At 40.1% G+C, this 27,189-nt stretch overlaps 1 pseudogene; it reads left to right on the top strand.

The window, feature by feature from the left end:
• The first annotated feature begins 9,272 nt into the window (after nucleotides 1–9,272).
• Nucleotides 9,273–9,798, top strand: LOC134479961 (small ribosomal subunit protein uS8-like; annotated as a pseudogene).
• The last annotated feature ends 17,391 nt before the right edge of the window (nucleotides 9,799–27,189 follow it).

The raw sequence follows: 27,189 nt of genomic DNA, 5'->3' as shown, positions 1-27,189 counted from the left end.
GGATTTTACAAACCAATGTTGTCTCTGCTTCATCACAAGAAATTCAAACCCAGCAAATCCAAAATTGAACCTATCACTTATTTCAAGTCTTCTCTCCCTCTTGTATTAAAAGTTTGTTGGATTTATTTATTTATTCATATGGGCCCATGTGTCTATCTGAAGGTATATCACACTCACAATGCTACACAGTGAGTGCTACCTCCGTGGAGTGTAGAGGACAACATATAGGAGTTGGTTCTCTCCCACTGTCATGTGGATTTGAGGGATTGAACTCAGGTGGTTTGGTGCAACAGCAAGCCCTCTGTTCACTGAACCATATCACTGACCCCTGTATTTTTGTTTTTAATGACCTATGTTCATAAATCATGCTAAAGTAGCAAGACTCTTCACAGACACACTACTTTCTCTTTTCCCTCATTGAGTCGTCAGTGTTCCTGTTGAAGGGACCTCTCATATTGTCCCGCTTCATTCTCACCACTGTGTTGTACAAATTCCACCGTGTCTCAGAGTGACCACTGCAAGTTGAGCTCTGCCCACTGGTCTATTCCAGCCCATTCTCTTCACAGTAGTCTGAGCGATTTTCTCTAACACAAATCTTATCTGGGTGACTCCCATGGGATAGGTGGTCTATGAGAATCACCTAACATCACCCAACCAAACCTAAATTGAATATTTCTGGAGTAAAATTACGGTATTACTGGTTTATTTTTGTTTTTCTTTCTGAGTCCCAAGTGAGTCTATCAAATGATTGATAAGAATAACTAATGTGAAGATGAAATTTAGACCCACAAAGCCCTATTGATTGGTTCAATTATTCTGGCATCTCTTACACAGCTGTACAAAGTGGTTTAATTTCCTTCTCCACTCCCTTTGCCAGTATTGTTCCCCATGTCTAGAACTTACCTACGTGAAACTACTGACTTTTCTGTTAAATATATGATCATGTTTCTTCCTGTGGGTTATATTTTATTTCTAATATTCATATATTAAATAAAACTTAAACCTCAGTACCTCAAAATATGATATTTGGAGATTCATTAAAGGGATAATTAGGGCTGGAGAGATGGCTCAGCGGTTAAGAGCACCCGACTGCTCTTCCAGAGGTCATGAGTTCAATTCCCAGCAACCACATGGTGGCTCACAACCATCTGTAAAGAGATCCGATGCCCTCTTCTGGTGTATCTGAAGACAGCTACAGTGTACTTATATATAATAAATAAATAAATCTTTAAAAAAAAAGGGATAATTAATGTGAAATGAAGCTATAAGGTTAGATGCTAGCACAATATGAGGGTGATCATTACAAAGAGGAAAAATCAAAACGCAGATTTAAGCATATGCAGATGAAAACCTACATCTAAAAAAGGCGTCATCTGAAAGCCAAGGAGGAAGATCTCCAGAGGAACCAAACTTGACATATTTGGGTCTTGGACTTGCCCTGAACTGTGAGGAAATAGACTTCTGTAAGCACCAAATGTGTGGAACTTTGTTACTGTAGCTCTAGCAGGCTTACTATATCAACTTCCATGGAATCAATTTAGTCCCCTTGCTTCAGGGTTCAGGGTAGCACTGTATATATCAGCAAAAACACACATTGAAGGAAACCTACTCATCTGAGAAGTACTCAAAGCAAAATGGGGGAAAGGAGGAAGCCCATGACTCCATGCAAGACCTGTCCCTCCATACTGGTCCTCACATAACGTTCTACTGTCAGAAAACATCACTAAGAGAGAGAACACATAAACCACAGAAAGAGAATATTTACAATCATAATCTGAAAGCAGACCCATGTCTAGACTGTGCCAGACATTCTCAATGCTCAGTAATTAAATAACTAATTAAAAATGATAAAAAATGTTAAACACACTTTCACCATCAAAGACAAACTCATGACAAAATAACACAAAAGAAAATGTTCAAGTCATTAGTCACTAGGGAAATGCAAACTAAAATCATAGTAAAACAACAATGCATGTCTATGACAACTGCTAAATTAGAGTGGCTGACCATACTAGGTGCTAGTGAGGAGGTGGAATGGTTAGGACCCTCACCCATGGATGTGGAACATATAAAACGGCATAATGATTTGGAAAATAATTTGAAAGATTTCTAAAATGCTAAATATACATCTCCCACAGGACATCCATTCTGCTGTAAGAAATTACTCAAGAAGAATGGGAGCGAACACTCTTTCACTTCACAGTTCTACACACACATGATCATAGTAGCCTTATTCAGAGTAGCCCCGAACTGGTGTAACCCTAATGTCCATCAATAGTTTAGTGAGGATGGTGCGTGAGCCTGTGCATCAAATCCTATCCAGTGGTAGAAAGATAAAGCCAGGGTAGATGGGTGCAAAACAATTATGATAAAGAAAAGAATTCATGTGCAAAAGTTATGTCCAATTTTTTATTGGATATTTTATTTATTTATATTTCAAATGTTATCCCCCTTCCTGGTTTCCCCTCAGCAAACCCCCTATCCCATCTACCCTCCCCCTGCTTCTATGAAGGAGCTCTTTCTCCCACCCACCCACTCCTGTCTCACAGCCCTAGCATTCCCCTACATTGGGTCATCAAGCTTCCGCAGGACCAAGGGCCTCCCCACATTGGGTGCCAGATAAGGCCATTCTCTGCTACATATGCAGCTGGAGCCATGAGTCCCTCTATGCGTATTCTTTTGTTGATGGTTTAATCCCTCAGAGCTCTGGGGGATCTGGTTGGTTGATAATGTTGTTCTTCCTGTGGGGTTACAAATTCCTTCAGCTCCTTCAGTCCTTCCCCTAATTCCCCTGTGTTCAGGCCAATGGTTGGCTGCAAACATCTGCATCTGTATTGGTCAGGCTCTGGCAAAGCCTCTCAGGGGACAGCTATACCAGGCTCCTGTCAGCAAGTGCTTCTTGGCGTCAGCAAATGGGTCTGGGTTTGGTGACTATATATGGGATGGATCTCCAGGTGGAGTGGTCTCTGAATGGCCTTTCCTTCAGTATCTACTACACTCTTTGTCACCATATTGCCTTTAGACAGGAACAATTCTGTGTTGATATTTTTGAGATTGGGGGGGTGGTGGTCCCATTTTCTGGGGGCTGTTCCTAACCTCTGGATATGGTCTCTACATGTTCTCTTCAGTTTTATTCTATTAACTTAAAATTCTAGAAAGTGGGTCAATCTAAGTGATGGAGGTGGCGGGAGGGATGGACGGTGGCAATGGCTTGCATAGGAACAGGTAACTGCCAAAGCTTGTTAATTTATGCGTCTTCTTGTCTATTACTGTTACTGCAATAACCCTCATAAGAAAAATCCTCTGGTGTTTAACTATATAATGAATAAGTGAATGGACAGCTTCTAACTTTCAAGAACACAATATAAATCTCAAATTTCTCTGTCGATTTTTCTGACTTTTTCCTGATTTTTCTTAGAGCACCTCTTATTCAAGTGAATGAGGAGGCATGCACAGTAGTACTAATTGTGACAGTATGTTAAATAGACCCCACAGTTGGACACCAGAGGTCGGATTCCTAATACTATAGCCTATGTACTATCTAAGCTTTATGAACCTCAGTTTTGCAATCTCTAAAATGGAAGCAATTGTCATGTTTGTCTCATATGAATCTTGTAAAGAGTAAGTGAGATGCATATGGGAAGGGCACACAAAGCAAAGCCCTGTGGACATAGAAAGAATGTTCTAGTTGTTCATCGTCTCTGGCACGACCTTCTCCCAAAAGGGCGTTTAGTCTCATCCTAAGTGACCTGGAAAAGGAACTCTCATTAGCCTCCATTTTAGATATTAAATATTTTCAAAACACTTTTGAACTTTTTAATTACTTATTATCTTTGTGTGTGTAGTTAATTTTTTTTTGCCCGTATGTATGTGTATGTGCTATATAGCTGCAGTGCCTAGGGAGGCCAGAAGAGGGCATTAGACCATTTTGGACTGAAGTTGCAAATGGTTTGGAGCAACCACATCAGTGCAGGGCATCAAACTCCGATCCTTTGGAGTAGCAGCCAGTGCTCTTAACCACTGAGACATCTCCCCAGCCTCCCGATTTTTCTTTTAATTGTGAACGTGTTTTGGAATCTGAAGCAGGGGCATTATCAGTCTGGCAGCTTCCATGAAGTCATAGCCTAACTCCCTACCCACTAAACAGGGCTGGAACAAGATCTGATGCAGAAACAAAAATATTTCAGGGAAATAAAGTAGCCAGAAATATTCAAAATCAGAAAATTACATGAAGAAGCTGACAGATCATTTTCTAAATACTAAATATTTAATATTTTAAAATACATAGATTCTGGGATAGAAGGACAAACAATCTTCTAGGCCACACTCCCTTTCTATCTGAAAAAGATTTGGAGCTCTGTTCGAGGGGCCTCAGCACATGATTCTGTTGTCTCAGAATTCTGTCTTGGAATATTTGCTAAGCTGAAGATTTAAGTCATTCAAGTTAGACAATCCTCTACTAAAGAGGCTGAAATAAAAGAAAATTTGTGTCTACTGCAAGGCTTGCACTAGCTGGGAGAGCTGACTTCCATGGGATGGTGTGTTCTCTGTCTATATGAGACTCATGGTTCCATATCTTGTTTATAAATGAATACAGGAAAGCGTAAAATTCAGAAGTATTCCTCAAGTGGTTATTACTTCAAGCTTACCCACCCAGGGTTTAAATAGTTCCAAGCTGCGTGTTTTCTTTGGGCAATTTCCTATGCTGCTTCTCTGTTTTGGTAGAACAGTGACAAAAAGCAACTTTGGAGAAGAAAGGGTTTCTTTGACTTAAAAGGTTACTGGCTGTCACGGAGGGAAGATAAGGCAGGAAGCTGGAGGCAGGACCTGGAGCAGAGGCTGTGGACGTATGATGCTTACTGACTTGCTTTTCATTGCTTGTTCAGCCTGATTTCTCACATATCCCCAAACTACCTGCTCGGGGTGGGGGAGGGGCACCATCTCTCTCCCACATCAATCAGGAATTAATAGCATGCCCCACAAAGGTGCTGTCTTAGGGTTTTATTGCTGCGAAGAGATACATAACCAAAGCAACTCTTATAAGGAAACCATTAAATTGGGGCTGGCTTACAGTTTCAGAGATTTGGTCCACCATCATCATAGCGGGAAGCTTGGCAGTGTCCAGGCAGACTTGGTGCTGAAGGAGCCAAGAGTTCTACATCTTGATCCAAAGGCAGGCAGGAAGAGGTGCTCTTCTGCAGGCAGTCAGGAGGTGGGTCTCATCCCAAGTGGGTGGAGCCTGAGCATAGGAAACCTCAAAGCCCACCTACAGAGTGACGTACTTCTTTCAACAAGGCCACACCTCCTCCAGTAAGACCACACCTCCGCCAGTAAGGCCACACCTCCTCCAGTAAGGCCACACCTCCGCCAGTAAGGGCAAACCTCCTTCAATATGGCCGTACCTCCTAATCGTGCCATTCCCTATGGCCAAGCATTCAAACACATGAACCTATGGGGGCCAAACCTATCCAAACGATCACATGTGCCCATAGGACAATCTGATGGAGGCAATGTGTCAACAACGTTTCCCTCTTCCCAGTGACTTGAGTATGTGTCAACTTGACACAATACGACCAGCACAGACACAAGTCTGGCTTTGGTAGTTCTCTCTACTGGAAAATGTTACCTCTGTTTGACCTTTACTCCTCCTTTACTGATATTCCTCTTTTCCTCCTGTTCTGATCAGGCCCCATATATGCCACCAAGTTCTTTGCTTTTTACATATGTGATTACATATCACATTCAATGAGGCTCCTCACCTGTGCTGCTTCAGTGATTTTTTTTTTTTGGCCTAATTCTCTGCTAGAATAAATCTCATGTAGCAAGATAAAATGTCCAGGTATATATAATAGCACCATTTTGCTGTAGAGAGAGGGTATGCCCTTATGTTTTTTTTTTTTTAAATGTAACAGGTAAATCCTACTTCATAAATAAATTCACAAATTTCTTTTCCCATTATGTAGTACATTACCATTAATATTTAGCATTCTAATTTCTATGTGTTTCTTCCAACTTTTTAAGGTACCATATATTACTATTCGACTTTATTCTTCATAACACATTGAACCAAATAAATGAATCAATGTACTTATCAGTGTTTCCTATTTTCGATGGTTAATGTCTTTTTAAAATTTTAATTCATTTGTTTGTGAGTTGGAAATAATAACAAGTGTTATTTTGCTCAGGCTGAAAGAGGGAAAGGCATAAAAGACGCTAACACAACACTACATACAAAGTAGATGCCTAATAAACGATTAGCCTATGACTCGCACATTACCGCTTTCTGTATTAAGTGTTCAGTGTGCTATTTAGCTGGTCCATTGCTCCCTAATGGTTTACTGCTAATTGGTGCTGAGGCTCTCCAATTACAGCCTTCCCTGTCAGGCTATTACTTTCTTTTGTTTACAAGCATTTGGCCTTGTTTTCCAGCCAAGTGCAGCTCTTCTGATCTGCAAAGCTTTAAATTCATTTTGTCATCAAAACCTCAGGAGACCATATCATGTACTTTACTAAAATTCCAGTACAACATCTGTTGAGTCTTCCAGTGCAATCCAGAATGGAATGGAGCCATTAGGCTTGTGTGGTTTGGTTTCTCTATAATAAACTCTACTACATATATCAGCAATAATCCAGGTATCTAATTAAGTGTTCATTTACCAACATACATTCCTGTTTTTTTCCCCAAGAACTTGATAGAAAAAGTCCATTTAAATGGATTAACATAAGATGGGACTGTATTAACATGACAAAGAGATGGCTCAGGGTCTAGAGAGCTCACTACCTCTCAGAGGACCTTGGTTCACTTCCCAACACTGGCAGAGCAGTTCACAGCTTCTGTAACTCCAGTTCCAGGGGATCCAATGCCCTCTTCTGACTTCCTTGGGCTCTTGCATGCATGTGGTACACAGTGGACTCAGGAACACACACACACACACACACACACACACACACACACACACACACACACATACACACACAAACATACACACACTACATAAACAAACAAACAAATAAAAGTTTAAAAACATTACAATTTTTATAATTCTGATAAAGTTGTATTAGTTCACTGTGATAACTTTTTAAAAAATGCAGAGGAGTATAAAGGAAACCAATGCTTGCACTCTCTTTACAGTCCAATAGGTCAGCTTGTGTTTTACTCACAAAAATCTCATCCAAAAGTTCATAGACATTAGTTGTGTGTAGATTTGACTTTTACATAATAATACATGTTTATAAATACCTAATGATTGCTACTTTGTGACCTTTAGAATTTATTTTCCCCTAATTTTCCACAATTAAATTTTTTCCATATATGGCAGCAAACATCTTGCCTCTTAAGTACAGCATAAACTTAGACCTTAATGCAACAGTTAACTTAAGCACACACTGTAGGTTGGGCAACTTCAAAAGACTCAAAGAATCATTATATATTTTAAACTGAAATACAATTTTTTTAATATTTGAAAGATTCTGCTTTTCATTAGGAATTGTCTTTGAACATCTTCATTATGTCTTAATGATTCTCAATCTCTATTGGCTTTCTCTTGCTCTGCATCCCTAAATGGTAATAAATAATAGGTTTAGAATTGGATGACATAAGAAACAATTTTGTTTTCACTATCTTTCCATGAGCTAAGTCACACTAATTTTCTTCCCTTCTAATACTAAAGACCCTCTTAATCTTTAGCAACAGCTCATCCATATTTGATTTGACTTTAATCTTCAAATGGCTCCTCCAACCCTCATCCCCCAAAGCTTTTGTTAATGAGTCTTTATTATGCTGAACATGATTATTCGTCCTTGATAGAGGCTTTCCCCATATTTTCAGTAAATTCCAGTGAGGCTGACTGAATGCAGATGCTGTTTGCTAAATTATGAGTAAGAGGACTAATGTGTACATCTGAGGCATTCTTAGGGGGTTGTGTGGGACATTAGGGAGATGATGCAAAGATGGGTGATTCCAATCTTCTGGAAGTTTCTGACATATTGAAAGATATAGCGTGTCTACTTGCAAGAGAAAAGGTGAGACCACTTTCCCAGTTGAGAGCTCTGAGGGGCATGCGCACGGAGACATACCATTGCTATATCTGTACCCTTTGGTGCAGCAGTATTTTCCACCGTAGGTCCCGTCCTTCAATCCTCATTCCAGCTGTTCCTGGCTCTTCCTGGACTTTAAAATTCACGAACTCAGAGAGTAACTTTTGTCCTTTTCTATGTATCCTGTGATTAACCTGTACTCACCTTCAATGCTTGAATCAAAATGAGCAATCACATAGAGTATCACTCACCTCCTTCTCTTTTGTTCCCCAGAAACCATTTAAAATAACTATTTGATTTCAAAATGATCAACAATCCAGTGTTGTGATCAAGGTTGTGGATTTGGGAGTCAGTTGATCTAAAGGAAGGTTCATTGTTCATCACTTGCCTCCTTTGTGAAACTGGCCACATGACTAAATATTGCCTTCAGATTTTCATCTACCAAGTGGAAGTGATCCTGGTATATATGACATAAGATTAGAATCGTTCATTTTCAGTAGAGTGTAATATGTCCAAAAAACATTAACAGCAACTGCTAGTACAGGCAATCTGCAATGCAGCACGCGGAACAGTCTTCTGTCTTGGACTACGTCCAACATAAATCTATATAGTTTCAGTATGGTGGAAAGAAGAACACGTAACCTCAGGAGTATTTCTGGGCATATAAATTTTAATCTAAAAGGAAATATTGAGGAGGTTTTTCTTTTTTATATAAGAAAACTAAGAGAAATTGCACACGATAAACTTAACACTCTTAGTTCTCATTAGATTCAGTTCTACATGAGTTTTGATGTTTCTTTCACTGTATCTCAATCTAAATTTCTACTTCCACAACTTGAGTGGGGACTCCCTGATGCCAAATCTTGGTCATAGAGATTTTGGTTAATAAATTAAAAACTGGATGGCTTGTAGATCCTCTCATAACTAAAATATATATTGTTGGTTGTATTTAATTTGGAAAACATCTACTCAAAGGTGATATATAATATCATAATAACCTCACTATTATTTTTCAACCTAAAATGAGTCTGTAACAGACACATGGCTCTACTAGAGTAGCCCAGGATCCTCACATGAAAGTTAAAGCTTTTCTGCCTCTTTGCTTGTACTTTTTACTTTCTTTACCTGGAAGCACCACAAGATTTAGCTTTTACAATCTCCACATGTTAGGTGTGGTGGTATGGTCATGTGATCTCGCACTGGGAGAGGGGGAAGTAGGCTCAGGAGTTCAAAGTTATCCTTAGCTACATAGCAAGTTTGAAGTCAGCTTGTGCTAAATGAATCCCTGTTAAAAATAAAGAAAAAAAAGTCAGAATGGGTGTTAGTGAAGCTCCATGTTCATCAGTACGAGATCTGCGTCATCCCTATACCCCAGTCACCATGGTGCACATAAATGTCCTGGCAGATGCTCTGAAGAGCATCAACAATGCTGAGGAGAGAGGCAAATGCCAGGTCCTCATCAGGCCATGTTCTAAAGCCATCCTTTGGTTCTTAACTGTGATGATGAAGCATGGATACATTGGTGAAGTCGAGATCATTGATGATCACAGAGCTGGGACACTCATTGTGAACCTCACAGGAAGGCAGAACAAGTGTGTAGTGATCAGCTATATAGATTTGATGTTTAACTCAAAGACATAGAAAAATGGCAGAACAATCTGCTCCCAGCACAGCAGTTTGGTTTAATTGTGCTGTGACCATGAAGAGACAAGACCAAAACATACAAGAGGCAAAATACTGGGATTTTTTTTCAAAATGTAAAGTATAAATAAAAAGCCTCTGTGGACTGTGAAAAAAAAGGTCATTTATTGAATATGCTATTGGTTGTAAATAGTGGAACAGCTGCCAGTGAATTCTGTGTTCTTTGCTCCAAAGTAACTTGTGAAGTCCTAGAGTCATGCACAAGTGAATTTCATAGAGTCCTATTACAAGGTAGTGGTAGAACAGAGTCTTCTAGAGCCTTTTCCAGTCTTCCATGGGGGCAGAGCTTGGAGACCTCTCTAGAGATAAGGAATTTCAGAGCCTTAACGAGTCCTGCAAATATCAATATCTTCATTTATAATTTTAGCAACTTTTTTTTGCTAGTAAATCTGTGATGGCTTGAATGAGAATGGCCCCCATGTTTGAATACTTGGCCCCAGTTGATGGAAGTGTTTGGGGAGGATTAGGATGTGAGGCCTTGTTGGAAGAGGTCTTGTCACTAGGAGTAGGCTTTGACGTTGCCATTTCCAGTGTGTTCTCTACTTCTCTTTTGTTTGCGGATCAAGTTGTCAATTGTTCCTGTTGCCATACATTGGCTGTGCCATTGTGGAATTTAACCCTCTGAAACTGTAAGCCCACAAAAACATTTCACTTTATGAGTTGCCTTGGTCATGGTGTTTTGTCATAGCAATGGAAAAGTTAACTAAGACAGAAGGTGGTACCAGGGAGTAAGCTCTTGCTATGACATGTTCTACCATACTCTTTTGGGAGGGATGTAGAAGATTTGGGAACTTTGGACTAGGAAAAACATTAACATTGTTAGTAGAACTTAATGGCTCATCCTAATAAGAGCTTGGAAGACAGTATTTTTGAGAGTGATGTGGACTATGAAGGCTCAGTCCAAGAAATTTTAGAGGGAAATAGTTATTAGCAACTGGGCTTGAGGCCATTTTTTTCATGTATGTGCGATATTTGGGCAAAGATTAAGGTGTAGAAGTCAAGCTGGTGGCTATCTTACATTCCTGTCCTAATTATTTGCCTAAGGCTAAGTTGAAAAGTAATAGACTAATTTCTTTGGTAGAGGAGATTTTTAAAACTGTCTGATATTGACTCTGAGTGTGGTTCTTAGTAATCACTCTTATGTTGATAAAGTGCAAGTGGGGCAAAAGGAAATACAAAATGTACAGTAATTGAAAAGGAGCACCAGGAAAGTTAATGTTTGCACAAAGGCTTGTGCTGAAAGATCCAGGCAGACTCTGCTCTAAACTAAGATAAAAAGAGAGATGCCCTCAGGTCAAGACCTCATCTCACCCAGCTCATCTTGACATTTGTGAAAGGAAAAGACCTAAGGAATTGTCTGTACCTAAGAAACAACAAATCAGAGCTGTTGCGAATGTGTTGAAAGGGGGGAAGATTTCACCTGAAGTTTGCAACCAACTTGTCAGTGTTGTGCATGTGGGTGACTTTAGAGTCATGAAGCATACACAAGTAAAGGGTCTGTGAAATCTCCCTCCATGGGTAAGAAGAGTTGCTGAGTTCAGGTATGTGGCAGGGGAGTCCCTCCTGCATGGAGGTCTTGAGAGGCCATTGCCTTAAGGTGTGGAAATCAAGCCTGGGTATCATTGGAGACCCCAAACTGTCAGAGATACCAGAGCCATGGAATATCTACCAAAAAGATCTTCAGACAGAAAGTAGAAAAAGCCCAAGAGACAGAAGTATGTTTCAGGCAGCAAAGTTGAAACGGTAGAGCCACTGAAGCTGAGATAGGACATAGAGCTACAGGATTTGGTGAGTTGCCTTGGTCATGGTGTTTTCCAACCACAACAGAAGAGTAACCAGGATAAAGTTGGCTCCCTATGACACACCTCTTTCAATAAGGCCACACTTCCTAATCATCTCAAACAATTCTACCAACTGGAGCAAAGTATTCAAACATAGAAGCCTATGGGGGCATTCTCATGTAAAAATACAACAAAGTCAAAGAAAATTGGGTATAATGATTACAACACAGTTAAATGAATGTTCTCCTTTGAATAAATGTGTCTCTTCTCTTTAGCTTCCTCATGTATTTTCATGTTGTGGCTTTTAGTTAGTACAAATTACTCTAAATTTGAACTCAATTTGCTACTTTATGCCTAAGTATACACACATTTTTCTTTCTTTTGCTTCTTATGGCAAAATATTTATATATCATACTTTTTGAAGAAATATAATTTCTTCTTTTATTTATTTATCTACCATTTATGGATTATGCTTTTTGAAGAAATGTAATTTATTTTACCCATTCATTTTGTTTCTTAGTATTAATAAAATACCAGATAACTTCTCTCCATACTCCCTCTAAATTTGGCTCCTGTTAACAGATCGTTTTCAGCAGAAAATATCCAGGCAGATGTTTTCCTAAGGGGCCAACTGTGTAGGTGAGATTGCATTTGATTCTCTCTCTCTCTCTCTCTCTCTCTCTCTCTCTCTCTCTCTCTCTTTCTCTCTTTCCCTCCCTCCCTCCGTCCTTCCCTCATACCTTCTTTATACTTTTCATTTTCTTCATGCCATGCAGTAAGTGATAATTCTACAATCACTTTTTAATATAGCTAATATAAATATGTAAACAAGATAATTCAAACCCTAGGGAGTAAATAAGCATGAACTAGATAAAACATCGAATACAAAATAAACAGCATAAACACTGTATGAACTCAGAGTCCCCAGAGGCTGCAGGTGGTAAGTCATGCTTCCAGCAGGATGATTTCTATAAGATAGGTGAAAGAAAGAAAGAAAGAGAGAAAGAAAGAAAGAAAGGAAGGAAGGAAGAAAGAAAGAAAGAAAGAAAGAAAGAAAGAAAGAAAGATAGAAAGAAAGAAAGAGGTCAAATACTCGTGTGGGATAGACAAAATCAAAAAGTCTTTCAACCTTAATGCTTTCATCTTGATTTCTGGAAATCCCACTCGCTGTTGTTAAATTGAAGAATCACTCACCTTTCATTCATCTCCCTCTTGCTGAGAAGGTGACCCACAATAATTAGGAACACATAAACTCCTGAGTAGGGCTGAAAGACAAGAATCTATCTCAGACATGGCAGACCTTGCTTCTGGTTTACATTTGGACACTTTCTCCTTCATTCTTCATCTTGGTTAAATATATTGATCTGCAAAATCACTTCCAAAGGCACAGGTTATTACAGGCTGTTTACTATTTAAGTTAATTTTTATCTAAAAAGAAAAGTCAAACCATAACTGCTCTCTGTGGCATACCCTTCATCACTACTACCGATTGTGGTGATCACGCTTTAAAAGATGTTGATGGCTAATAAAGACCCCGAGTGTCTTCCCTCCCTGCCCTTCCTGTGGGCTGCTCCATAGCAAGGATTCTTTAGGACAGTGGAGAAATGATGGATCCAGAGGAATTTAGTCTTCCTTTTAAAATACTTCAGTTTTACTAGGAAGAGGCAAAGCAGTAGACATGTTAATATATATCTTCCTATATTTGTTTACAGGTGAATATGTCTCTAAAATGTTTAAGAGCCCAACACTGAAACTTTCTCCCTGCCTGTTTGGGTTTAAGGGCCTAGAAGTTAGAAAGGAGCTATGGGTGAGCCTTTTCCTTCTCTCAGTCAGGGCTGTTTCTCCCCTTACTCCCTCAGATTTATGACACTGTTATAGCCGCTCTGTGTGGCTTTTTTCTTTCCTTTTTCTCCATGCAGTTCCTCTTCCAAAGTTGTTTGATTTTTACCACTCCCAGAAGAAGTTCTGTTGTCATTATTTAACATGGAATAGCAGCAACATTTTTTACAGAAAGCTCCACGATAGTGTTTTATAAGCTATTCTAGTGCCTTCAATAATTTGGCTTATTACTCACAATCCAGCATATAACTTTACCCTTGTTTGTGGGCCTCTCATGGGCAAGGTACTCTTGCCTTGGCCTTTCCCAGAGGCTCTGAAAAGCTCTCTCAGGAAGTCACATTCAGTTTTCGGCTTCACAAATTTCTCCAGTCACCACAAGCGGCTTAAAACTTCCCTTTTGGCTTTTTGTTTCTACATAGGAAATGCCATTTTAGATACAAAAAAAGAGAAGTATTTTATTTTGTCTCTTCAGACGCTCACATATATAAAAATATGGTGTAACTTGATGCATACTATTGAACCTGGAAAATCTTCAAAGACTATGAGAGTTGTTTTTTTTTTTTTTAATAGTTTAAGTCCTAAGAAAAAGGAGTGGTTCAAAACTTCTGTATGGGATTTTAAAATAACATAGCTTTAAAAAAAGAGTCTTTATGTCTCTATAAAATGCTAATGTGTATCACCTTGCAGCTGAGGAAGTTAACGTGGATGCTGATTTATTGATGTATGCTGTTTTAAGAGCACATACACACTTCTTTCCTTCCGGTTCCCAGGTAGTCTTTAGAAGCAAACCACTTTGAAACTATTCCTCCAGATACACAAACTCTCACAAGTAGTGTAAGATTTAGCCACTAACCACAGCTTCAGAAGATCAGTAACATGGCCCTCAGGGAAGCCACAACCAATGCCTGGTGTACACCTCCACACAAGCACACTGAGTCCTTCAGAGAAACTCGGAGATGGTTTGAGGAATTTTGGATGTCTGAATGTTTGCTTTGGGATTATCTTTATGCTTTGACATCCAAGGATGCTTCCTCTTGTGGTTTCCTGGATGCTCAAATGAGCTAAGAGCAACAGATTACTGTCCTTGGCTTTTGTTCTTCACTTTGGGGTCATTCTAGACCTGTTTCTTATTTGCTTTTTTCTGTCACCGTTTAATTCAATCAGATGCTCTGGCTAGTGCTTTCCAGCCTAATACTGCTTGGTCACAGGTTAAATAGTTGGTTTCATGCAACACATTGTAATAAAAGGGAGATTTTGTGGATTTGTAAACAGAGTTTGGTGAAAAGTACACATGTATATGTGCGTTGATACACATTAAATTTATGTACAACTTCCAAAACTTATTATCTATCTTAAGTCAAAACCGAAGCATGTATTAATATACTGCTGTATAATTTTATGATTTCTTGGCTATGTGTGTTCTAATTAAGATACTTTGGCATAGTGATTGCTTGATGATCTCTATGAAAGTCCTCTCTGTGGTTGCTGGGAATTGAACTCAGGACCTCTGGAAGAACAGTACGTGTTCTTAACCGAGGAAATACAGGGACAAAGAGTAGAGGAGCGAGTGAAGGAAAGGCATTGAATCCCACTACAGATGGTTGTGAGCCACTTTGTGGTTGCTGAGAATTGAACTTAGGACCTCTGGATAAACAGTCAACACTCTTAACCATTGACTGCTGCACCTGGGGTCCATCCCATATGCAGCCACCAAACCCAGTCACTATTGCTGATGCCAAGAAGTGTGTGCTGACAGGAGCCTGATATGAATATCTCCTGAGAGGCTCTCCCAGAGCCTTACTGATACAGATGAGGATGCTTGCAGTTAACTATCAGACTGAGCAAGGGGACCCCAATAGAGGAGTTAGAGAAAGGACTGAAGGAGCTGAAGAGGTTTGCAACACCATAGGAAAAACAACAATATCAACCAACCAGATCTCTCAGAGCTTTGGGGAACTAAATCACCAACCAAAGAATACACATGGAGGGACCCATGACTCCAGCTGCATATGTAGCAGAGGATGGCATTGTCTGGCATCAATAGGAGGAGAAGCCCTCGATCCTGTGAAGGCTCCTTTCCCCAGTGTAGGGGGATGCCAGGGTAGGAGTGAGTAGGTAGGCGGGAGAGCACCCTCAAAGAAGCAGAAGGAGGGGGGAGCAAGGAGGAACGTGGGAAAGGGAATAATATTTGAAATGTAAATACATAAAATATCCAATAAAAAAAGACCGAGGAGAGATCCCAGCCACACAATCATGACAACCTGGATGTCATCCATGAAGGTCATTAAAAACCTAAGAGTGGTGGTCTGTGCTTCTAAGATTAGCATGATAGAGGTAGACACAGGAGGATTCCTGGGTCCTACTGCCCTACTGGCCCAGCTCGATCTGAGGCCAGGAAGCCCCCTGTGTACCTAAAATATGATTCTAGAGGTTAGTCTCAGTACACAGTCTTACTCCTCCCACACATAGAGGAATACACATATACAAGCACATGTAAATTTTAATATATTTGTTATGTGTTTAACATATTAAAACATTTTCCATGGTCTGATTGCTTTAGTAAGGTAAATCACCTTCTGAATCCCCAAAATTATTCTTCAGTGAATCTACAGAGTGAAAAATCATCCAGTTTTTTTAAATCTGTTTTTCTTTAGTTTATAAACTGTTGACAAAAGTCTTCCTTTAGACAGGCAATGCAGGTAAGCACAAATCAATAAAAGCCATATCGTGACCATTCTTGCAACTTCGGGAAAATAGATGAGGCTGGGGAACTTCGAGACTGTTAAATGACAGTCTGATGAAGCAGTAGGAGTGGTCCTGATCTACACCTTGTTTGCACATGAGAAAACATTTATGAATTAAAAGTCTGTCACCTATTTCCTTCTACATATGTAGCAGAGGACTGCCTTATCTGGCATCAGTGGGAGGGGAGGCACTTAGTCCTGTGGAGGATTATTGCCCCAGAGAAGAAAGATGCTGGAGGGGTGAGCAGGGAGTGAGTAGGTGGATGGGTGGGTGGGTGAGAGATCATCCTCTTAGAGGCAAAGGGGAGGGGGAACAGGGTGGGAGATTTGTGGAGGGGAGACCGGGAAGGGGGACATTTGAAATGTAAATAAATAAAGTAATTAATAAAAAGGTGTGTCACCAAATCTCACACTCTTTAGAAGCAATTCTAGACCCACTCTATGCCTTCTGTCCTGCTATCAAAACACAACATTCATTTCAAATAAGGGTCTCAACCTAGGGCTCTGTCTGAGCATTCTCTGAGGAGCAAGTAGGCGTCTCTCAACTATTTTCCTCAGAGCCCAAATGAGCACATTTGCTCTCAGTATTGCCCAGTAGCACAGTTTCATTGATTTATAATCTAAATAAGAATAGTTTCTTTGTCACTGGATGTGTTACCAATGAATTAATTTCATATTTGATCTGAAAATTAGTATGCAGCACTCTAAGCCTATACAGTTTTATAATTTATGTTTGATTTTTTCAAACAGTATTATAGTATCTACATTTTTTAAGATATCTAAAAATATCTGATAAAATTAAGTAAATTTCAAGCACTGACATGAATTTCTATCTAATCCAATAAAGTTCTATAATTAAAGACACAAGTATCATGTAATATCAAATATGACAATACTTTTGAACATTTGTTTTTTTCCAAAGCTACACGATACAGCTCTTGAAATGTGTTAGGCTATTTTGGATAGGGTGTTTATTTATTTGTTTAGTTAACTATTTTCTCATAAGAACAACAATGCCAACTAACCAGAGCTCCCAGGGACTAAGCCACTACCCAAAGAGTACACATGGACAGAGCCATGGCTGCAGCTGCACATGCAGCAGAGGAAGGCCTCGTTGGGCACCAATGGGAGGAGAAGCCCTTGGTCCTGCCAAGGCTAGATCCCCCAGTGTAGGGGGGTGGGGGTGGGGAGGCAGGAATGGGGTGGTTGGGGAGGGGGAACACCCTCATAGAGGAAGGGAAGGGGGATGGGATAGGGGGCTTATGGCTGGAAATCCGGAAAGGGAATAACATTTGAAATATAAATAAAAATATCCGATAAAATAAAGAAAAAAATCAAAAGACAGAATCAACAGGTGGAGGTAACAGCAGAAGTCAGTTCCAGCTACTTGGTAGTCTGAGCAGGAAGACTGCTTGAGACTAGGGTTTTAAGGGTAACCTCAGCAACAGGAGACTGTGATTCAAAACAAAGTACAGCAAAACAGAAACCGAAAGAAAATTGTTCACATCAAAGCTATTGACAAATTTTGGGAGAAAGTGTGCCTGCGGGGGTGGTGGGGAGGTGGTGGGGTGGGATTAGCAAAATTACCTTATCTCTTCATTGGCTTTCTGCTCAGCTAGCCTCTCCCGAGCTGCGAAGGGTTTATTTGATTAATTTTTGCAGGTACTAAACTCGTAACACTTAAAAGAAACAATATTACCCAGCTGAGAAACATTTATTACACAACTGAGAATACTTGTTCCCTCTTAAATCCATTCTAGCAACTGCTTCTTCGCTCTCCACCACCATCACCCAGAGTCCAGGCATCAAACGCTTCTGTGTGGTTTCTGAACCCCAAGAATACTTGGGCTAAGATATCTGTAAATGGCTGTTGCTGTGTCACCCAGCTGCTCTTTCGGAGGAATCGAGGCTTCTCATCACCCACAACTCCACACAATTCATAGCCTTACATCTTGCCTTCGCACCCAGGAGCTCGCACAGTGTGTGCCCAACTCACCTTCCGGTTTGATCCCTGCCGTTTCTTTACACCTGCTCCCTGGGACAGGCAATCTGCAGATTCCGAGGAATTCTGGGAAGCTGCGCAAGATCCTAGTGGAGACTCAAGCCGGGTACCTGGGCTGTCTTTCATTCCTATTGTGTCTTTACCTAGTCAGGAAGGAACATATTTTTTCCATCACAGTTCTTAAAGAGATGGTTCCCAGCCCATTTCAAAGAGCTGGCTCCGGGAAGCCTTGTCAGATCAGTCACATCATGTTACCCTTTTGGCTCTCTGTATCTGAGACTGTATTTAAAATGACCCTATCTTTTATATATTTTTCTTTCATTTCTAACTTTTTTGTATTCTTACCAAAGTAAAGATCTTGTGTGTGTGTCGCTTCTAGCACATCACGCAGCCCTTCAAACAAGGTCATTTTTCTAATAGGAGCTTCGTAGTAGTCTCTGAATGAAATCAAATTCGCCTATAAAACTTGTTAAGGGTTTTGTATATTTTACTAACACAACACAGGTGTCCACCAAGTTTTGGGCAGATTATCTGAAAAGAGGATGTTATTTAAAACAACTGGAGGTCTTGTTTGTTTTAGCAACCATACTGGGGTAGATTTACCCTCCGTATTTGAAGAACGCATCTGGAGTCCACCAGTTGGACAACAGTTGTGGTAACATTGAGAGAGAAGCGGCAACTCCCATCCCTACAGTCTCCCAATAGAAGTGTGAACTTTATTTAATGACAGCCAGTTCTCTGCTCCACCACTCAGAGGATCGGTGTGCACCCGAATCTGCTCTCAAGGCAGTTAAGTATCACATACAGGAAATGGGAGGAGTTAGCAGTCATCAAAGAGACGTACTGAATTCAACCAAAACACCCAACAGCCTTCCATAGAGAAGGGAATAAATGTACTGAGGTCGTGTGATGAATACTAACAGTTTTATTCCCAGCACCCAATACATACATTGTACACGTGTAGAAGTGCTAGGTTAAAAGGACAGATCCGATGCTAACTGTATCCCACGCAGATTGTGAGGAGTAGGAAAAGCAAGTGGCTAAAGCCAGTTGGCTTTTTTAATTCAGTAGTGACATCTTATAACACTGGAGATCTAAGAACGAGTTACGTGATTGTTAATGGGGTGGGGCGGTAAATAACGACAGCCATAGAGGAAGCGTGCAGTTGCTGTTCCGAATGTCCTCTTTGAGGCTCTTTGCATAAATGGCTTTGACAAAATAATTCGTTACTAATCAAGTTATTCATCCGATATTGCTGGCTGTAAAGCTTTGTCCTACGGAAGGGAGGAAGAAAATGGCGATTTCAGAAGACAGTTTCTGAGCAGATTTAAGTACCCAGAGCACCGAAGCTGAGACAATCAGTCCCTATAATTCAATTGTCCCAGATACAGAAACAGAGGCAGAGAGGTGTGTCCTTAAAAGCCCCGGTTGTTGGCATGCCTTAGACGTGATAAAGAGGTGTGCAGGCTCCTGACTCCTGCTCCATTGCTCTTTCCTTGTTCTTTGTTAGTGACATTTCGGTTTCGTTTGTAAGGCACGGAACACTGCACGCTGTAAAAAGTGCATACAATTCAGCAACGTTACCATCCCTCCACCGTCAGTTTCCCATAAATCCTTAGTGAGAAGGAGGAAACGGTTGAGAAAGGAGAGGAAAAGGTATCCCTGTCAACTGTCTGGGATGAAAGGTCACGTGAGGATCTTGTGCAAGCATAGCTAATCATGGCCAGGTGACGCAGTAGGTTTCCTACGATGACAAAACCTGCTGTCTGCCCACCAAGGCAGTTCACTTCAAGTTGTCCAAGAGGCTTTCTGCTTGTCTAAAGAGTTAGAACCGGGGTCAAGTTGGTAACAAAGTTGGGATCTGGGAATGGGGTCATTTAATGTGAATCTGAGTCCCAGAAAAGGACTTCCTGAGCAGGGAGTTTGTTGTGTTTCTATCCCTGCTGGGCTCTGTTTACTTACACAGAGTTCGGGCTAGTTTTTCCATTATTTCTTCACCAGAAAATAAAATTCATGTTATTTTTTAAAAATGCATGGTAAAAGAAAATGTATAAACAACAACAACAACTTCTGTTCACGGAAGAAATATTACTCTGACTTAGAAATTAAACCAGAAGAAAACTTTGCAGCAAGAGTATCTATAAAGGAAATAAAAGTCACGTTTATGTTGGGAAAGGCTTCACTGTTATTGGTTGACAAAGGTTATTTTGCCCAAAGTTTGATTGAACTCAAAGAAAAGCTGTCACTGTAAAGGCAGTACAGGCAGGAGTTCTAGGTCACTTTCAACTACATAGTAAGTTTGCAGCCAGCTTGGACTCCATGAGACTCTGCCTGAAAGAGACAATAGCAACAATAAGAGAACACACACACACACACACACACACACACACACACACACACACGTATATGCACACATACACATACATACACGCACACACACACAAGCATGCACATGCACACAAATGCTTACACACAAAAGGAAAGCTATGCCACTGAAGATGACTACGCCCATGTCTGAGTAAACATTAGCTCTTCTAGAAGAACTAACTTTTGCAAGTAATATCCTTCTATTTCAGTTTGGAAATAGGAGCCACATTGGCATAACATGTGCTACAGTTAAAGTAATGTTGATATACAATCTAGGTTCTTCCACTCCAAAACCATTCAGCACTCACATTGTCTTTTCTGAGTAGTCAGCTTATTTCAGTGTTCCCCAAATTCATTTCAACGCCCAAGTTTATTTCCTGGAAAAGTTATGAGTTACAAAGACATCAGAAGCAGCGGGTTTTTGACATTCAGTCGATCTTATTTGGCTGGTCGAGAGTGAGTTACGTTTAAATCAGGAGGGGAAAACCATGATCAGGCTTGGCTTTTGAGTAGATTACCCTGATAGCTTTGGTAGGTCATTCCTAAGAGAAGAATGGCGAGCAAGGCCTTTTCTGAACCCTTCCTCTCATCCAAGAGCACTTTAGGGAAGAAATTACTCAAACCTATCAACAAACTTTGTCATATCACGTATAGTGACGTAATGTATAATATAGTGTAAATACTGTCTCTTTAGTCTTCTTGATGTAGTTTTGAAAATTAAGCTGCTTTCATTTTGACAGAATAATTAGAAATGTAACATTTCAAAAAGAACCTCAAAAAATAATGGCTTTTTAAAAACTCAGTGTTATTAAATATTCCTGCTAGCTGAAGCTTCAAAGAAGACAGACCCCATTTTAAATTTGAAGGAAATCCAGCAGTTTCTTGGTCCGAGAAAAAATTCTTGGACATGTACAAAAAACAAAAACAAAAACAACAAAAAAAAACTTTGTCTTAAGATACTCTTCACAGCATTGTTTTTCAAATTAATTTCTTTGAATAACAGATGTGGCATATGCTTATTTTTGTTAAAGTAAACATAAGATCAACTGCACCTTAACAGGTCCACTGCCAGCTTCTCCATCCAAGGTTCCTCCACAAACCTGAAATACATTTCATATGCTGTTTTACAATCTCTACTGGATTCTGATCTATAGGAGATGTTCTCCTGTTGTTCAATATCATTTTAAAAATTAATTTATTTTTGAATGTTGCGGTGATCAATCCTGTTACTTGATCTTTATGCTGTTTCCAAGTCTTTAAACCTTTAAATACCCCACCAACATCTTCATCCTGGAAGCCTTTGAGTCTATTTCTTTCCTTAGAAAATGTCTTAACAGTGGAGCTCCTGGGATTTTTGCATAGGCCAGTGCTCCTAACAGGTATCGCCTAGCCCCTTCCAAAGTTTCTGCACAGATTCATCCTCCCATTACCTGTGAACAAATATCTTCGTTTCTTGGATCTTTGGCAGCCTGTCTTATACTTTTCACTCACTGCTCTGCATTTCCCTGGACAAAGATTCATCTCATCATGGTTTCAGTTAAAGCTTTTGCAATTCCCAGGTCTCTGAGCTCACAATACTTGCCCACTTGTGGCCTTCTGCTCCCTTAGCTAGTGCCTATTTTTTTCTGACTTTAAGGTATTGTCAAAGATGGGAAGGTATTTTTCCATCTTTTCCATTTGTATCTGACTTTCTCTATTACTTCTATTCTAACAAGAACTTTAAACTCTGAGTTTAAGGGCAGTCATGTATTCAGAGGAAAGATTCTATCCGGGCAGAGACAAGGGGCATGGATAGGTTCTGAAACAGGTGAAACCAATTTCTCCATTTTGCTTTGAGCCACTCTGGTCCTCTGACATCGCTGCCTTTTTAAATTTCATATAGAGCCATGTCCACAAAAATCAGTGTGTGTGGCAGTCTTCCGGGCATGATGGCCTTCCTATCTTGTAGAGCTGCCGAGATAGTACTGTATCTGTTTCTCCATTCTCAGTCGAATTGGAAGCAATTGAAGGACAGGAAAACTTTTTATGTGTCTCCTCTATTCCTCCTAGCTATAGCACCAGGCACAGCAGGTAATAAGCTTTGAATGAGTCCCTGTTCATTGATTGCAGATGTCTCTCTTCCTCTGTGTTCCAGGGCCAAAACACTCTGCTTTTCCTTTCTCACAGGTTTTATTGGGGCTCCTTCTATGTGTGAAAATCACGGAGCCATTTCAAGTGTAATGCTCTCTGCTCTGACCAAGGACAAGTCAAAGCGTTCAAAGTGAGTGACTTCCTCAAGTTATAGATACACGCCATCAAAATGACTGACCTAACTCTTTACTTGGAGATGGCTTATGTACAGTTGGAAGAAAGGAAGTGGTGTGTCCAGGAGGGCTTTCTCACGTGACGCCAACCACTGCTACCCTCCCTGAGTTGTGGAGAAAGGGGGCTGTTGATTTTTTTCACAGAATATTATTAAAATAAAGAATCTGTATTAAAAAATGGCTCTAAAATATGGGAAATGAGGGTGAGAAAATTTTTGAGAATTTTATACATGTCTACATATTTTTATATGAAATTCTCAAAAAAATAAAAAGTAAAAGAAAATGCCAAAAAAATCTTTAAAAGTACATGAGACAGTTTTAAAGAGTGTTTATATCTTAATTTCTGTATAATTACATATAACCTAACATAATTTTATAATTTGAAAAGACTATTCTTTAATCACTATTGTAAACTCTCGATAATTTTTTTGAAGATTCTATGTGTGAGTGTAATGTTTTTGAGGTGATTGTTTCAAGCTTGTCAGTCCACATTTGTAAAATACATGATAAAATGTGTGTGAGTGTGTGTGTGAGTGTGTTCTTAAATGAATATGTAGTATTTCATACTTTCCACAGAGAACTCTCAAAGCAGTTGCTGCTTAAGGACAACTGTAGCTACTGCTATCATACTGTGATAGATAGGACCCCAATAATGAATATTATTTACACGGTTATACATGTATTGAAGTAGAACCTGTTTCCCGTAAATGCATACAAGTTTTATATATTGAAAAATAATAGAAAGATGAATGAATGGAAAAGGAATATTAGTTTGTTCGGAATACAATTAGTTAAATAAAGGTTTGTTTCTGCGTGTGCCTTTAGTAAGCAGCGAATGTATTTTAGAGGTAAATGTATATCCGATGTAAAGCATTTTCACGTAGTTAGTGGAGCAGCGGAATGGATAGCCCTAAAACCTTAACAACTAGAATTTGAAAGTGCCTGGGTGCGCAGGCAGTAAAACACCTTTAAAGCCTAAGCGTTAACCCTTTATAGCTCATCAAGAGTTTGTTCACGTCTGTTCCTCATACACGCACATTACAAACGCGCGCGATCATCATCCCACGGAGTGTGGGATGGTGAGCAGTAACCACTGGATGAGAAGTCATTCCTTAGGTAGTGGGATCTCCTGATGGAAAGGGGACCGGAGACGTCTACTCCATCGAGTGTGTGACGGAAGTGAACCCAGGGCTGCACTTTGTGATGTCACCTATTACTAATTACTGGGGGACTTTTCTTTTAAGGCAGTTTCAACTACTGCCCAGTTTCTTTTTTTTTAAGGTATTCTACGTTTCTCTTGTTTTGCATATGATTGGTAGCATACCTTTTAACTGCTGTAAGTAATAAAAATATATATGTGCAAGTTGGCTATAAGAAATGCTAAAGTTTCACCTAATAAAATTTTGGTATGCCTCAGTTTTCAAAGTAAATTTGATTTATTCGAGCCACCAGCCATACGATGACAGCCCTGTGTTTTTTGTATGAGTCACGTCCCAGGGGGTCTGGAGTACGCCAATGGTGTACCTTGGACTGGATCCAGTGTCCGCAAACAGGTTTTCATTAGACTTTGATGCCAGGCGCATTTGGGAGCAGGGAGGCTGCTGAAAACCGGCTTGACTTTGGGATCAGTTCGTTCTTTTAGAAAAAGCAACAAAGATCTTTTTAAGCAGAGCTTCGCGCCTCCGCGCCGTAGGTGTATGGCAATGTTTTAGAGAGCAGTAATCTGTTATTGCAGGTGGTCGGACTTCAAGCACTTCCGTATCCTGAGACTAGATCAGACGAAGCGCCACAACTTTTATTGAAGAATTGCCGAATTTGAAAATCAGAAACACGTTTTCTGTGGCTGAGATTAAGTTAGCGTGTATTACAGTCACCTGGGCTTTTCTGCAACAGTAAAGGGAGTATAATTACATAGATTATCCCACATGTCACAAGATTGGAAACTTAGTCACACTTAGGGACCTTTATCGCTCTCACATAGACCCTTAAATGGTAATCTTATTAGAAATGGAGGGAGTTTTCTATTTTTAGAAGATTGTAGAGTAGCAAAGTCATTGAGAAATAATGGGTAAACCTACCTTTTATTTTTATGTGGTAAAGTGAATTTTATTTTTTATTGTTTTACTTGCATTTTTTAGGCTCTGATAAGGCTGAATGTGAGGGTATGACCCAAATTACTCTTTAAAAGCTGTCTTTAAGCTTGCATATCTGAAGGAAAGAGTATGTTTTATAATTCACCTGTCACTTAAGAGTGAGCAATTTTTTTATTCTTTAAATGCAGAAAGAACATCAATGCATATTGTTTACCTGGGAACAAGAACACCTCAGTATTTTGTCCACAGAAAATAAGGGAATTAAAAGCGATGGTCCAGTTTTTATCTAAGGCCAAGAGAATGCCACAAGAACTAAGATGGCTGACACATAACTGAATAGCAGAATACATGCATGGTGTGAGTTGTCACCAAATAATTTAATGGCAGTTATTTGAGTCGGAAAAGTTCATCTTGTGATTTAAAGGAAAGAAATAGGTTTTGTTGTTGTTGTTGTTGTTGTTTCTCTATATGATCCTGACCAGGGTATTTCATAGGGGTTTCTTATTTTTTATATTTATCATTATAGTATAACTATACCACCTCCTCTTCTCCCTCCAAACCCTCCCATATACATCCCTTCTTGCTCTTTCAAATTTATGGCCATTTTTTCAATAATTCTTGTTACATACCTATATGTATATACATATATATTCAGAAATATAGCTTGCTCAGTCTGTATAATGTTTCAGGGCTGACCATTTGGTATTGGATAACAAATCAGTGTGTTCTTCCCTGGGGTAGATTATTTCTCTTACTCCCAGCATTCCTAAGTTGTCTCGTGTATGTGCGTGTGTACGTGCATGTATGCACATGTGTGCATGTATGCATGTGTGCGTGTGCCTGTGCGTGTGCGTGTGCGTGTGTGTGTGTGTGTGTGTGATTAAAGCCGCGTGGTCTTTCTTCCATCTGTTTTAACAATGTCTATTGTCCTTGCAGTCTCATATTAAGGCAGTCATACTGGTGAGACTTTATGGGGTAGGCTCTGACATTTACTAGGAGACACAGCCTCACAGAAAATGCCCTGTTCCTCTGGACCTTACAACATCTCCAGGAGTGTTTTGTACCTGTATCCATTGGGCCTGGGCTTCACAGCTTTACGTTTTGATTGGTTTAGTTTTCTGTAATGGACTCTATCTGTTGTAAAAGAAATTTCCTGATGAGGGACGAGAACTACTTATCCGTAGGTATAGGAACCGATATTTAGAAGTAGTTAGGGGTTATGCTGGTTTAATAAAGTGATGGTTGTAGATTCTTCGCAAAGGTCCATTGCTTCACTACCTCTGGGTGGTAGGCTAGGTGTAACTTCCCTTTTGTTGAGTGGGTCTTAAGTACAGTTAGAGAGCTGTTGGTTACTGCCAAGGTATGTGCGCCACTACTGCACCCTTAAGGTTATCGTGCTGTGCTGGTAATCGTTATGATTTGTGGGCATTGTAGCAGGGTAGGACTGTCGGTTGCTTCTCTCCTTTGGAAGTTTACACGGTGCTTCCTGGTACCATGAAAGCTGGAAGCTAGTCTTCAGGGGGAAGGCATTCAGGTCAGTGCAAGCTCAGGGCCCTTGGGTCCTGTGTTTGAAGTCTGTGGTGTCTTCAGCAGCAGGGACTTTTCCACCTCTGAGAGGCCGCTCAGGGCAGTAGCAGTAACTTGTATTGTTTTTGGCAGATTCTTGGACAGATCTGACTAACAACCCAAAAGAAGGGTTTTCATGCTTGGTGTTTGTTGTGGTTTGCCCTGAAGTTATCTGTATTTTGATGCTAATTCCACTGCCCCAAGGACAGCTGCCTAGTCCAGGACTCAGAACTCAGGTGACTTCACCAGAACCACCTCTCCATTGAATTTGTAAAGTACTGGTGAGGGGCAGGTACAGGAGAGAAGGAGGCCTGTCATTGGAGGGGAAGGAAGGATGGGCAGGAGAGAAATTTGAAGGAAGAGGAGGAGACTAAGGGAGAGAAGAGGAGACAGGAGGGAGGGAGAGAAGCCGTGGCAGGACAAGATGGCAGGTGATGTTAAGATTCTGCTCTGTGTATTTACAGGTTGTTATTAATGTTCTCAAGGGACGGATGGTACCAGGCTTTGTATGTTCAAGTGGGCAATTATATCTTATCAATTGGGTCAAAGATTGTTGTGTTGTGTGTTCTTTTATGTGAGGGTTTGAGTGTAAGAAAGTGTGCAGCTAGGATGTGTTTCCGCCAAGATACCTAGCAGATATCTTGGGCACCGCGGTACAGACCTAGCGGGGTAAAGACCAACAATACTTTTTATTTTTATATTTTTACAACAGCAGGTGTTGGGGTCTTTTGAGATGGTCTTTGGATCCCGAAGGCA

This window comes from Rattus norvegicus, chromosome 8 (assembly GCF_036323735.1).
Source record: "Rattus norvegicus strain BN/NHsdMcwi chromosome 8, GRCr8, whole genome shotgun sequence".
Lineage (NCBI taxonomy): Eukaryota > Metazoa > Chordata > Mammalia > Rodentia > Muridae > Rattus > Rattus norvegicus.
The sequence above is the reverse complement of the archived record's forward strand: the minus strand, read 5'-3'. Positions and strand labels throughout refer to the sequence as shown.